Genomic DNA, 13517 nt, shown 5'->3' with positions numbered 1-13517 from the left:
TACATAATGCTTTCAGCTTAAAAGCATGACCATTGTTTCCTCTCGCAGGTGTGATCTCTTTCCTCTCTCTGTCCCTCTATGTCTGTTTCTGTTTTTCTCTCAAGCAGGGGAGGATGTAGGTGTTGTTATTCCCTTTTTATAGATAGAGAACCTGACTTGAGAGGGCAGGTTACATAGCTAGTTAATGGTAAAGTCGGGGGTTGAACCAGGTTCTCTGCTCCAGAGGCAGTGCTCTGAGGGCAATTCTAACACATCTGGTTGGCGTCAGGAGAGAGGACAGTGTAGATCCCAGAACCACTGTAGGTCTGAGCACCTCCATAGCCAAAGTTCATCTTGCACTGAGAGATCGGCAGAGCTTTACATCGGTGGTCCCATGGGTTCAGTAGAAGCTGTTCCTACATTTGTTATGCAGCCAGTACAAAGCCTCTAGTCTAGGAGAAGCCCGAAGCAGTTCAAACCCCCTGACCCGTGCAAGGCCAGCAAATTGGCAAATGCAATGAACTCACAGAGGTTCAGAAGTGGATCAATGAGATTGTTTTCTTAGAAGATATTTCCATGAGTTGAGTAGAGTCCATGACAGTCCACCTGTGTCAGCAACAGATACTTCAACAGTTCTTTGAATCCAGCCCTCCTCTTTAGCCCTGCTCCTCTTATTGCTCTGGTTCGAATATCTGCCTAGATGTTTTCTGAAGCCTCCCGTTCAGTTTTCCCCACCTCTCTCCATGTCTCACGCTGCTACCAGAGCCCTCTTTCCAAACACAGGTCTGATGATGGCACCCTTCAGCTTGAAGAGCACTGTTGACACCCCATTACTATAAGATCAGATTAAAAATCTTTGATACAGGCCAGGCTGTCATGGTTCAGTTGCTTGGATCATCATCCTGTATACCAAAAGGTTGTAGGAGCAACCAACTGATCAATGTTTTTCTCTTCATATCTATGTTTCTCTCTCTCCTTCTCTCTCTCTCTCTCTCTCTCTCTCTCTCTCTCTCTCAAATCAATAAAAACGTATCTTTGGATGAGGATTAAAAACAAAAAACCTTTCACTTGGTGTTCAATTTTCTTCATCTTGCCCCAAATTAACTTTCCAATGTTTTCTCCCACCACCCCACTTTCCCTTATCCTATCTTTCAGCCTCTCCAGTCTAATCACTGTTCTCTAAAAATAGCGAGTAGTTTCATGCCTCTCTGCTTTGCTCATGATCCATCCTCTGCCTGGAATGTCCTTTGCCTCCTGAACCAGCCCCCTCTGGTGGAATCTTCTTCATCCTCCCATGAGCAGCTCAGATGCTGCCTCTTCAGTGCAGACCTCCACCCCCACCCCCACCAGGTAGAATGTGCCACTCTCTGTGCCAGGCCCCCAAACACTACCTTCACACTTCTCATCACAAGGAACTGTGGCTCGTTCACATGTTATTTTGGCTCATGAGATGGTGAACGCTTAGGAAACAGAGAGCACCTGGATTATCTTTGTTCTTGGAGTTGGCACCTGGTTAGGCAAGCTGAAAATTTGGGGTTAAATTTATTCATATTACTGAGAGGTCTTGATATATTAAATTCCTACGAGATCTGAGTTAATCAGCAAAAGAGAAAGCACAGACTTAGCAAGAAGAAATTATTTAAGCATATAGTCACTCTACCTAAACTGTTAAAGAATTGGATACATTTTTAGAACAGTTGGAAGACTTTTATTGGCTCTCCCAAAAAGTCTGTGCTGTGGCTAAAGTGGAAAGAGTTGGAATGGGTTGGAATGGACAGATACGGGTTTCTAGTCTTAGCTCTGTTATTAGCTTAGCTGTGTACCTTTGACAAGTCGGCTCCCCTTTCTGATTCATTATTTACAAACATTCATGCTGGGTAAAATGACTTTTAAGTTGTCTTCTAATTCTAAAATTTGATGATTCTTCTTTTCTAGTTAGAAAAGCTAAGTCTTTATTTTTCTTTGCGTGTGATGACCCCTTAGTAATAAGAGCAGACATTCTATCTTGTCATAAAAACACCTTTGTCCTACCGTGGCCCCACTACATAAAATCTGAGTATTAGAAAAAGTACAAAATATTTTATGAAGTTAGAGTTCATTAGAGAAGGAAACAAACAAACAAAAGAGCTGACAAAAAACTCCTTACTATCAAAACATCAGGGCTCTGTCCCTTTAAAATTGAAAGGCTATACATTAGGCAAGGCAATAACCTCAGAAATAATAGTTGCTCTGTTGGGTTCATAAAGATAAAGGAGAGAATAAAGTGGAAAGGTCATACATGAAAACAGTTTGGAGAGGAAGGAGAGGTGCTTGGATGTTGAGTTTTAAGCTCAGGATGTTAGGGAAGGCATTCTTACAATATGTCACAGGTACAGAGAAAATTGGGAATGGAATCTTCAAGACGGTGAGTGGACCTGTGTCCCTGTGTCACTGGCTCTTGCTGAGTGCTGTGGCATTTTCCTTTTGCATAACAAGAAAGCACCCCCCCCCCCCCCCCAATATTCTGAAATGCTGTTTTATCCATTGAAAAAGCTTTATTTTTTTTTAGAGCAATTTCAGGTTCACAGCAACATTGAGTGGGAGGTACAGAGAGTTTGCATACACCCTCTACACCCTCTGCCCTCACATGCAACAGCCTCCCCCAGTATCAGTTTCCTGTACCGGAGTGGCACATTCAATCACTGAGCCTCCACGGATACCTCATTATCATCTAAATTCCATAGTTTACATCAGGGCTCGCTCACTCTTGATGGCTTTTTTTATTATTATTGTTGACAGTATTACAGATGTCCCACATCCTCCCCCCCCCCTCACTCATCTCTACCCAGCCCCTCCTTCCACCCGCTGGGCCCAGCCTTCATCACACTGTTGTCTGTGTCCATGGGCTATGCATATATTCTATGAATCTTGACAAATGTATAATGATATGTATCGACAATGATAGTATCATACAGAATAGTTTCAATGCTCTAAACATCCTCTGTGCTCTATCCACCCCTTCTTCCCTCCTAACCTCTGAAAAATGGATCTTTTTATTGTACCCATAGTTTTGCCTTTTCCAGAATGTCATATAGTTAGAATCATATAGTATGTAGCCTTTTCTGATTGGCTTCTTTCACTTAATACTATGCATTTGAGGTTCTTTCATTTCTTTTCATAGCTTGATAGGTGATTTCTTTTTACTGCTGAATAATATTCCATTGTCTGGATGTACTGCAATTTAGTTACTTATCTAAAACTAAGTGAACCATGAAGGACATCTTGGTTGCTTCCAAGCTTTGGCAGTTATGAATAAAACTTCAATAAACATCTGTGTATAGGTTTTTGTGTGAACATACGTTTTTAACTCCTTTGGGTGGATACTAAGAGTGGAATTACTGTATTGTTTGGTAGCAGCATGTTTAGTTTTGTAAAAAACCACCAAACTGATTTGCAAAGTGGCTGTACCATTTTGTATTCCCACCAGCAATGAATGAGAATTCCTATTGCTCCACATTCCTGGTAGCAAAAGGTGTGTAATGGTATCTCATTGTTTTACTTTTCAGTTCCCTAATGACATATATATTGAACATCTTTTAATGTGATATTTGCCTTCTGTGTATCTTCTTTGATGAGGTGTCTTTTCAGGACTTTTTCCCATTAAAAAATGTTTTTACTAATTTTAAAGAAAGAGGAAGGGAGGGAGGGAAGGAGGGAGGGAGGGAGGGAGAGAGAGAGAGAGATGGAGAGAGATGGATCGGCTGACTCCTACATGCCCCCTACTGGGGATCAAGCCTGCAACCCTGCCTGGGAATCGAACCAGTGACCTTTCAGTGCACAGGACGATGCCCAACCAACTTAGCCACACCAGCCAGGGCTTGCCCATTTTTTAAATTGAGTTGTTTATTTTCTTATTGTTGAGTTTAAGAGTTCTTTGTATATTTTAGATAACAGTCCTTTATCAAATGCCTTTTACAAATAATTTCTCCCAAGCTGTGGTTTGCCTTCTCATTCTTTTGTCAGTGTCTTTTTGCAGAGCTGTTCTCATTTTTAATAGACCCATTCAAGCAAAATTCTACTTTTGAATTGCTTTAGCAGAAATTCCACTTATCCAGACATTTCTTTCTAGCCTGTAGAAATAGGTTTTGTTCCATTTGTATTTCCTTGACCCAGGAATTAATAGAAATAGAAGTTAGAAAAACCATCTGTGGTCAAATCGGAGTTATAACTTGCAACGTGTGTTTCAAATATCCATTGAGGGGATGTCTTGGGTTGGCAGACTTCAACCCAATTTCTTTTCCTTTTTTTGTAATCTAGTTTGTTAAAACTACTTTTGCTACATCTGAAGTCATAGACCAAGGGATTCCAACTAATGTTCCATAAACCTGCAGGAGATAAAAAATTTATTTCTTGCTGAGTGTACATATTATGATGGCAATGTCTGTCTACTGGAATGTGAACTAAGTAGATGGCAAGATGCTTTGTGACTGAAAAACAATTTCCTGAGAGGATTAGCTGGAACCTAAGAAAGGTCTCCTGTTTACTGGAAGATGGGAGGATCTTGCCTCATGAGTGTTTAAGTGGTCAGTGTAGTAAGGAGCTCTAGCAATAGAATGCCATAGTGGTGGAGGGTGGCCAAGTATATGGTATGACAGCTGTGGATATTTTTATAGATGTGGATCCTTTTATAGATGCTGAAGATGGTATTGGTGGTTGTGTTACAGTTATTGTTGACTTGTTTGGTGATGTTTTAAGTATGTGAATTCCTTCTAGTGAGTTCTCCCGAAATACTAGAATTTGAAAGTGTTGCAAGAACTCTCAGAGGCTATAGAGCCAGTGCAGTTAGATTACAAAACTTGATAGTCATGAGACCCTGTAATTTTTTCAGTCTGCAAAGGAAGATTGCATTATGCCTTCTCTGCTGTGTGTGTGAAGGCAGATATCATGGGACTGATTTCAATAAACAAAAATTTTTCCTTATAGATCCTATGCTAATTGAAACTTAAACATCATGTTTTATTTGGGAAATTGGGAAGGAATATTGACAATGAAGATCCTGTTCTGGGAAATGAATCATAAAAACATGCCATACGAGGAATAGCCCAAGGAACCAGGCACATTTACTCAGAGAAAAATTGGTGATGGTGGGAATATGAAAATGTGTAGCAAATCTCCAAATATCTGATGAACTGTTATATATATAAGGAGCGAGAAAATTGGTTCCAAGAAAGGGAAAACCTCGGACCAATGAGGGTTGTCGCTGCAGATGGGCTGATATTGTTTCAATGTAGAAGAAAATCTTTGAGCTATCTAGTAACATAGAGAATCCCTTTTCACTTTGTGGCAATAAGAGAAAAATTACAGAATTCATAGAGCTCACTGTGGAAAAGATTGGTCCAATGACTCCTGACTGCCTGAGGGCTGAGATGTTTAATATCATGGTAACCTGTAACCCGTTCACAGCATGGGGAAGCTTTGTATTCATAGGACCAGTGGCCTCTGAAAAGATTAATTCCCCATCACAGAAAATCTTCAAGCAGAGTTTGCAAACAACTCAGATGAGATGTTATAATGGCAATTAATTTTTTAAGTTTATGTACTTTTTATGTACAGTTTTATGAATTCTGAGAAATGCATGAACTCACATAACCACCACCACAATCAAGATACAGAACAATTCCACCGTCTTCTCCAAATTACTTTGTATTAACCCTTTGTAGTCAAATCCACTCCAATCCCTAACCACTGTTAACCACTGATCTGTACTCTAACCCTATAGTTTTGCCTTTTCCAGAATGTTATGTAAATGGAATCACACAGTGTCCAGCCCTTTGAACCAGTTTCTGTCACTTAGCATAGTGTATTTGAGATTCATCCATGTGGTGAGTTATCTTCCATTGTATACATCTACCATAGGGCTCATCCTTCTCCACTTGAAGAATACTCGAGGGACTTTTAGTTTCCATTCCAGCATGTAAGGACCTTGGAGGTCATTATTCCATTCTAACAAGTAAAAGCTGAACAAATTGAATATCAACAGCTTTTCTTAGAGCCATCAGAAAATTGAGATCACAGGATAAACTGCTGCTTCCCAAATTGGAGAGTTAAATAGGTGGAATCAGAGAATCACGATTTAGGAGCAGAAACTCATAAGTATAAACTTCCATGGGAACCAGTACCAGGTTTCTTTACCCAGTACAGCATGTTCTGCAAGGATGTTAGAATTATTAGTCTAGGAATTTAAAACAACTATCATTAATATGCTAAGAGCGTTAATGGAAAAAGTAGACAATATGCAATAACAGATAGGTAATGTAAGCAGAGAAATAGAAATTCTAAAAAAGAATCAAGAAGAGATGTTAGAATTCTTTGGTTAATCCCCCCCCCCCCCCCTTTCAAAATTAGTGTATTGCATGCTGTGGATCTAGTTTGTTCATGGATTTATTTTGTTCATTAGATTCCACATAACAGTGAGATCATGTGACAGTTGTCTTTCTCTGATTGGCTTACTTTGCTTACTGTAATACTCTCTAGGTCCCTCCATGCTGTCTCTAAGGGTAAGAAATTCTTCTTCTTTCTCTCCTCCTCCTCCTCCCTCTTCTTCTTCTTCTTCCTCTTCTTCTTTTTGTTAATCCTCACCTGAGCCATTGTTTTTTAGAGACAGTGGAAGGGAAGGAGAGAGAAACATCCATGTGAGAGAGAGATATTGATTGGTTGCCTCCCCCACATGCCCAGGGCCAGGGACCAAGCCTGCAATTGAGGTACGTGCCCTGGACCGGAATCAAACCCGAAACCCTTTAGCCAACCTGGCACTGGCTTGAAGGCCCAAGTTAGGGTCCAGGATGGAAGTTTGGGAACTTCTTGTTGAGATGATCTCCAAGGTGCTTTCCTAGCCACAGAACCTCAGGCTCTATGTTATTTAGAACTAGAGGCCCAGTGCACGAAATTTGTGCACTCGGGGACCGGTGGGGGGGAGGGGCGGGGGGGGGATCCCTCAGGACAGCCTGCACCCTCTTGCAGTCCAGGAGCCCTCAGGGAATGTTTGACTGACGGCTTAGGCCCGCTCCCCACTGAAGCGGGCCTAAGCCGTCAGTCGGACATCCTTAGTGCTACCGTGGATGCGGGAGAGGCTCCCGCCATTGCCGCTGCGCTCGCCAGCCGTGAGCCCGGCTTCTGGCTGAATGGTGCTCCCCCTGTGGAAGCACACTGACCACCAGGGGGCAGCTCCTACATTGAGCATCTGCCCCCTGGTGGTTAGTGTGCATCATAGCAACCGGTCGTTCCACCATTCAGTCGATTTGCATATTAGTCTTTTATTATATAGGATATCCCATTCATAAAGCTGCTTGTTAGTGAGGTGCCAATTTGCTCACTTCCTTCAAATGTCTACCTGAAGCTCTCAATCACTTAGGTCATCTCAAATATTGTAACAGAGCAGCAAAAAGAAAATTGAGAACTGGTAGAAAAAGCCAAGATATTAAAACCAACAGGAGAATAAGTGGACTCACAACCTGTAAGATTAGTTTTGTGGAAATTACAACTTCTTGCAATAATAACAGCAGCAGGTTCTAAATCTGCTTTATGTGGTGTTAGCCAGGAGGAATGCCATGGAGGCTCAAGTCTGAGGATTAGTGGTTTCATTAAGAGCCTCCTTTCCTCTGTAGGATTAGCCCTTTCCATATATTTGACACAATTCTTTTGGTTGAGTACAGGTTCTGCTTATGTGCTACGAATTACTAGTGAGTTTAAATTTATTTGTCATAAAAGTTTATTTCTAAGAGACCTCAGAAATTATTTGAGCCCATTCTATAATGATTGAAGAAGAAACCAGCCTTTCGAGGTAAGTGCCTTATTTAGGGGTCAGAACTAGGATGAGCAGCCAGACTTTGACTTCCGGGCCATGCATATTCTAGCTGAGCTGAGCCAGGTGGGATCTGGGATGCAGGGTCTCCTGGCCTGGTCACTGAGCTGGGTCAGATTGCTGTAGTGGAATGTGGCTGAGTTCCATGCAATACATTTGTAAAGGGCACTTTGACTTAAAAAGGTTTTAGCCCCTGGATTTGCGGCTATAAAAATATCGGCAACCAAAATGGCCCCTAGTTTATAAAGTTCGAACTAGCTGACTCATCCTATTCCCTGGGCACTGGGCAGTAGATAGCCCTTGGCCACCACTAAATTTCCCCCACCCCATTTCTTTTCAAAAGTGCCACATGGTATTTTATAGTCAGGGTTTAATCAGGGAAGCAGACCATGATGAGTTATGAGTAGGGGATTTCTTTGTTTATTTTTTTGTTTGTTTGTTTTGTTCTGTTTTGTTAATCCTCACCCAAGGATATTTTTCCATTGATTTCCAGAGAGAGTGGAAGGGAGAGGTAGAGACAGAGACAGAGAAACATCAATGTGAGAGAGACACATTGATTGGTTGCCTCCTATACATGCCCCAACTAGGGCCAGGCATCGAGCCTGCAACTGAGGCATAGGCCCTTGACCGGAATCAAACCTGGGACCCTTCAGTCCTTGGGCTGATGCTCTATATTCATTGAACCAAACCCGCTAGAGCAATAAGGGATTTCTTATAGAAATGAGAATCACAGCTGTCACCAACCAGTCAATCTGAAAGGCTAAGCATTCCTCTTTTTGGCTAAGTCAAATGCACAGCCACACACGAAGGGTTTTTGTGTGTGAAAGGTCGTTCTGGCTTAAACGAGTTGAGTGTAATTCCCTGTAGGCAGCCAGCCTGAAATAGAAATAGCTGTCCCGCCTTGGGAGTAATGCTCCCAAAGCTCTATTCTCATTAGTCATGAACAGTCTGGAGTCAGCCTGTTTCACCCCATTCTGAAAACACGTGACTGATGTCATGTGATGAAGCTCTGGCGTGCGGTGTTCTGGAACCAGCATGGGCTTTGTCACTAGACATACCGACAAGTACATGCTGGCTTTGCACACATACTGTGTGACTGCGACATGCTCCTTATGCCCCTTGTCAAACGGGGCCACTAGTAACCACCTCATAGTATTGTTTTGAAGTAGATATAATGAGAGGTGCTCAATAAAAATTATTATTTTCATACCTCAAGTCTCACCCTTTCCCCTAATAGATCTAGGATTCGTCCTGTTTCTCAGGATATCTCCATGTAGAAATGCTCTTATTGTCTGGGTGTTGGATTTTGATAATGAATACAGGTGTATAATTTATATTTAGCATTCCTGGCATCTTATCAGGTCCCAAATTCCAAGGGCCAACAAGTTTGGACTCCTGTGGACAATGAGAAAGACCACTGACGGGCAAGGAAAACACCTGGGAAGAAGCTCATTGCTTTCACCACACAGGGGAGAAACAGCGTTTCTTAAGTAGTTACAACTGTTAACTTGGAATGGTGTATAGAAGCAAGGGTGGTGCCTGTAGTTCCCCTGGAATCCTGCAGTTTTCCTAGGTCAGGAGGCAAGTGATTAATCATGAGAGTAGAGGGAAGAGGAAAGTTGAAGCTGATAAAAAAGAAGTTGGAGACAGCCCTAGCCGGTTTGAATCAGTGGATAGAGCATCAGCCCATGGACTGAAGGTTCCCGGGTTCGATTCTGGTCAAGCGCATGTGCCTCAGTTGCAGGCTCTATCCCTGGCCCTGGTCAGGGAGCGGGTGGGAGGCAACCAATTGATGTGTGCGTTTCTCTCTCTCCTCTCTCCCATTCTCTCTAAAAAAAATCAATGGAAAAATATCCTCAGGTAAGGATAACAAACACACAAAAAGTTGGAGACAAAGAACCATAGAATCAGAACTTGAAAAATACAATATTCTAGAGCCATTCATTTCAGGAACATATAGACCTACACATTTAATAGCCCCCAAGGCATGACTCTTGTCATAGGTGGCTTAAATTGTTTGTTGAATTTAACAAAACAGAAGTGCTCATGTGTTTCTTAAACATGAAGAAAAAGTTAAATTATATTCAAGGAACTCTATTTAGGAATTTGGGGAACTTATTTTATCATTTTAGAAAGATTTTAATCAATAGTCTAAAATAAAAATGTTTTCATTTAAGATAAACTTCTAGAAGATTCATACAGAGAATCTTTTATTATCTAAAATAGGGTAACAGGCATGATTTTTGCATAAAAAAGTGCAGAGCATAGGGTAATAATCGAATAAATATTTTAAAAATAGAATTCAGTATTTATAGGACAAACCAGACTCTGAGCCTAACTCATGAACTATGGAAGATTCTCTTGCAGCCTTTCAAAATGCAGTTAATTACTTGACTATTGGAGGACACTGATAATATATTCACTACCTATATTTTTCTGTGAATTGTTGACAATCACGACAAGTCCACATTTAGTTACTTATCCGACTGAGTAAGTAATTGACCCGAATGCATAGGAAATTGAGATGTAAAACCACTTCTTTAAAAGTTAAATAAAAAGTTATACTCTTTTTTTAAACATATAATAGTGACACATTTCCTTCCAGCTTATCTCCTATTTTAGGCCCTCAAGATTGGAAAACTACCAAGTGGTGATAACTACTGTAAAGAATCTACAGTCCACCCATAGTCTTCTATATTATTAATAGGATTGCTCAGACAGCTTATCTGCTTAAGTTTTGGAAATCTCCTTAAGTTTTGGAAATCTCCTTATCCTTTATCTGTAGGAGCACTAATCACTTGAAAAGGACAAGGCTGAGGAAACGTGTTTTAAAGCTGGATTTAAAATATATATACGTGTGTGTGTGTGTGTGTGTGTGTGTGTGTGTGTGTATTTTCATCAAATTCTATTGCTCTAGTTTCCTAGATTCTTTGTGCCTTTTATTTCAACTATTTCCCTTCCAGGTATTTTAAATGGCACTTTGCATTCATTTGAACATAGGTGAGTTGCTTGCATTTTCTGGTGAGATAAGCATATCTGAAGGCTTTTTCTATTCACTGGTTGGCTGTATTTCTCCAGGACCAGGGAACAGAGAACTAACTGGTATGGGAATTGGGAAGCTTTGTTTTGGGTTTCCCTCTGTGATTTGTAAGAGTCCTTTGGTTACTAGGCTCGCAAATGATTGGCAACTTCAATCAAGGGAAATTTATTGGAAGGATACAAAGGCCCACAGAATGGGTAGAGGGCTGAAAATCAGGTTTGAACGTGGGAAAGTGCCAAGGCCTTTCCAGAGGCTGGGAACCAGGAACCCAAGCAACATACTTTCAGGGGAACTGAAAAAGGTGAGATCATTGCTAGGATGAAATGAAACATCAGATTTCAGGGAAGTTGACCTAGCCTGGATGGCAAGCCCACCGTTGCTATAGAGGTGAGGGACCTCCAGTTACAGCCCACTGTAATTCCTTAACTGGAAATCAGAAGGCAGTTTGAAGACAGAAATTGCATACCAGGCAATTAACTTTGTCCAGTACTGTGTTATGTGGCATCTTTAAAGTTGCTTCCAGCTTTAAAAATGGGCAGTGCTTCTCCCATGAAAGCCTTTGGAGTTACCACGTCCCCCTGATGTCTACATCTATGAATGCCTATGAAAGCAATGAACAATAATAAGACAAACTGGAAGAAGACAGTTATGAGCACCAGTGTGTTGTGTTAGTTCTCTATTGCTGCATAACAGTATTACCACAAACTTAGCATCTTAAAGCAGCACACATTTATTAAATCACAGTTCCCATGCATTAAGAGTCCGGGGACAGCTTAGCTGGGTTCTCTGCTTAGGATCTCATCAGGCTGCAATGAAGGTGTAAGTTAGGGTTGTGGTCTCATCTGAGGCCCGACTGGAGAAAGAACCACTGGCAAGCTCACTCAGGCTGCTGGCAAAATTCATTTCCTTGTAGCTCTAGGTAGGACTGAGGATTTCAGTTTTTTTCTGGTTGTTGGCTGCAGGCTGCCCTCAGCTCAGAGGCTGCATACAATTCCTTGCTATGTTGGGTTCCACAACATGGCTACTTGGATTCCTTAAAGCCAGCAAGGGAGAGACTCCAGCAATACAGGCACTACAATCGTATGGAAGCACATAATTGTGTGCATGTAATCATGCCATCCCATCACCTTTACCGTGTCTATTGGTTAGAAGGGATTCATAGGTCCCACATAGGTCCCACATATACTGTAGGGGAGAGGGTTGCACAGCGACATGAATACCAGGAGGTGGGTGTTGGAGCAAACCCATGAATCTGTCAGAGTGGCAGAACTGAGTGGGATAATCCCCAGAGCTGCTGTGGAGTCTAACATACCTCTTTCTGTGCATCTGGTTTCCCTAAATGTCAATCCTGGGGAGGTATTTCATGTGGAAAACTGATGAGGGGGGCAAACAACACCCAGGCCTCCAATCGCTCCAGCTCAGCTATAGGGAAGGGGAGGGATGTAAACAGCTTCTAGCTGGTGTTTCCCTCAAAGTTGTCTGGGCACAGTTGAATCTCATAGCCTCCACTGAACTATATCTTTTGTCTGTATTTACCATTTGGTAATTTTTTTTGTTTTTATTGCATGAAAATTCTTTCATTTATTCACACGTATATATTGTCTCCCTCAACTATACAGGGGTGGGCAAAAATAAGTTTACAGTTGTGAGTACACGAAAGTTTATTTTTATTTTTTCAATAAATCTTTATTGTTAAGATTATTACAGATGTTCCTCTTTTTTCCCCCATAGCTCCCCTCCACTCAGTTCCCACCCCACCCCATGCCCTTACCCGCCACCACTGTCCTCATCCATAGGTGTAAGATTTTTGTCCAATCTCTTCCCGCACCCCTCACACCCCCTGAAAGTTTATTCTTATATTATTGTTATGACAACTGTAAACCTACTTTTGCCTACCCCTTGCATTTTATAAATAAACACCTAAAGGCAGGAGCCATTTCTTCTATCAGGAACCATTCACATGTCCTTCAAGTAGTGTAAAAGGCAGAGGCACTTTGGAATAGCTCATATTGGTTATCTAGTTGTAGGAAGGAAGAGGGGGGAATGTGAAAATCTCTCCCCTTTTAGCTGTATTTGGTTATGTAAAAAAAATATATATACATATATATTATACATATAATATATATATATTTGAAAGGGGTGACCTTACAAATGCTCAGATTATCCTGATACAATGCGTTTGGTTTCTACCAGAGTTGCTAGGCTTGCATATGGAGGCAGGCGGGTAATGGATAAAGAGGGCCATAGACATGGTTGAGTGTGACTCTGGACTTATTGCTTTAATTTCTGAGAGCCTCAGTGACCTCACAGTCCTAGCTCATAGAGGGAGTTTTAAAAAATAAATAGCACAGTGTCCGGCATACAGTAAACATGTGGGAAATAGGTATGATGATCCTTAAGACCTGACCTGGGAGGGCACATGTCAATTCTCAAGGTGCAATTTGTCCCATAACAAAGGAAGGGCAAGGAGATGCACACTCAGCACATTGTAACTCATGTTTTCTCTTGGAGCTCAAGGGATTTAGTGTAGAGCTTTGAGTGTGGAGGAAATCAGAAACTGCTGCTTTCCACTTCCTGGAGCTGGGTCATTTGGAAAGTGTGGTAAGAGGACTGTATTGCAGCCCCTCCTCTGTAGACAGCAGGCCTGGAGTAGATGCT

Source organism: Myotis yumanensis, unplaced genomic scaffold, assembly GCF_028538775.1.
Source record: "Myotis yumanensis isolate MYYU_CA2020_CCGP unplaced genomic scaffold, mMyoYum1.0.hap1 SCAF_10, whole genome shotgun sequence".
Classification (NCBI taxonomy): domain Eukaryota; kingdom Metazoa; phylum Chordata; class Mammalia; order Chiroptera; family Vespertilionidae; genus Myotis; species Myotis yumanensis.
This window is presented reverse-complemented; position numbering follows the sequence as displayed.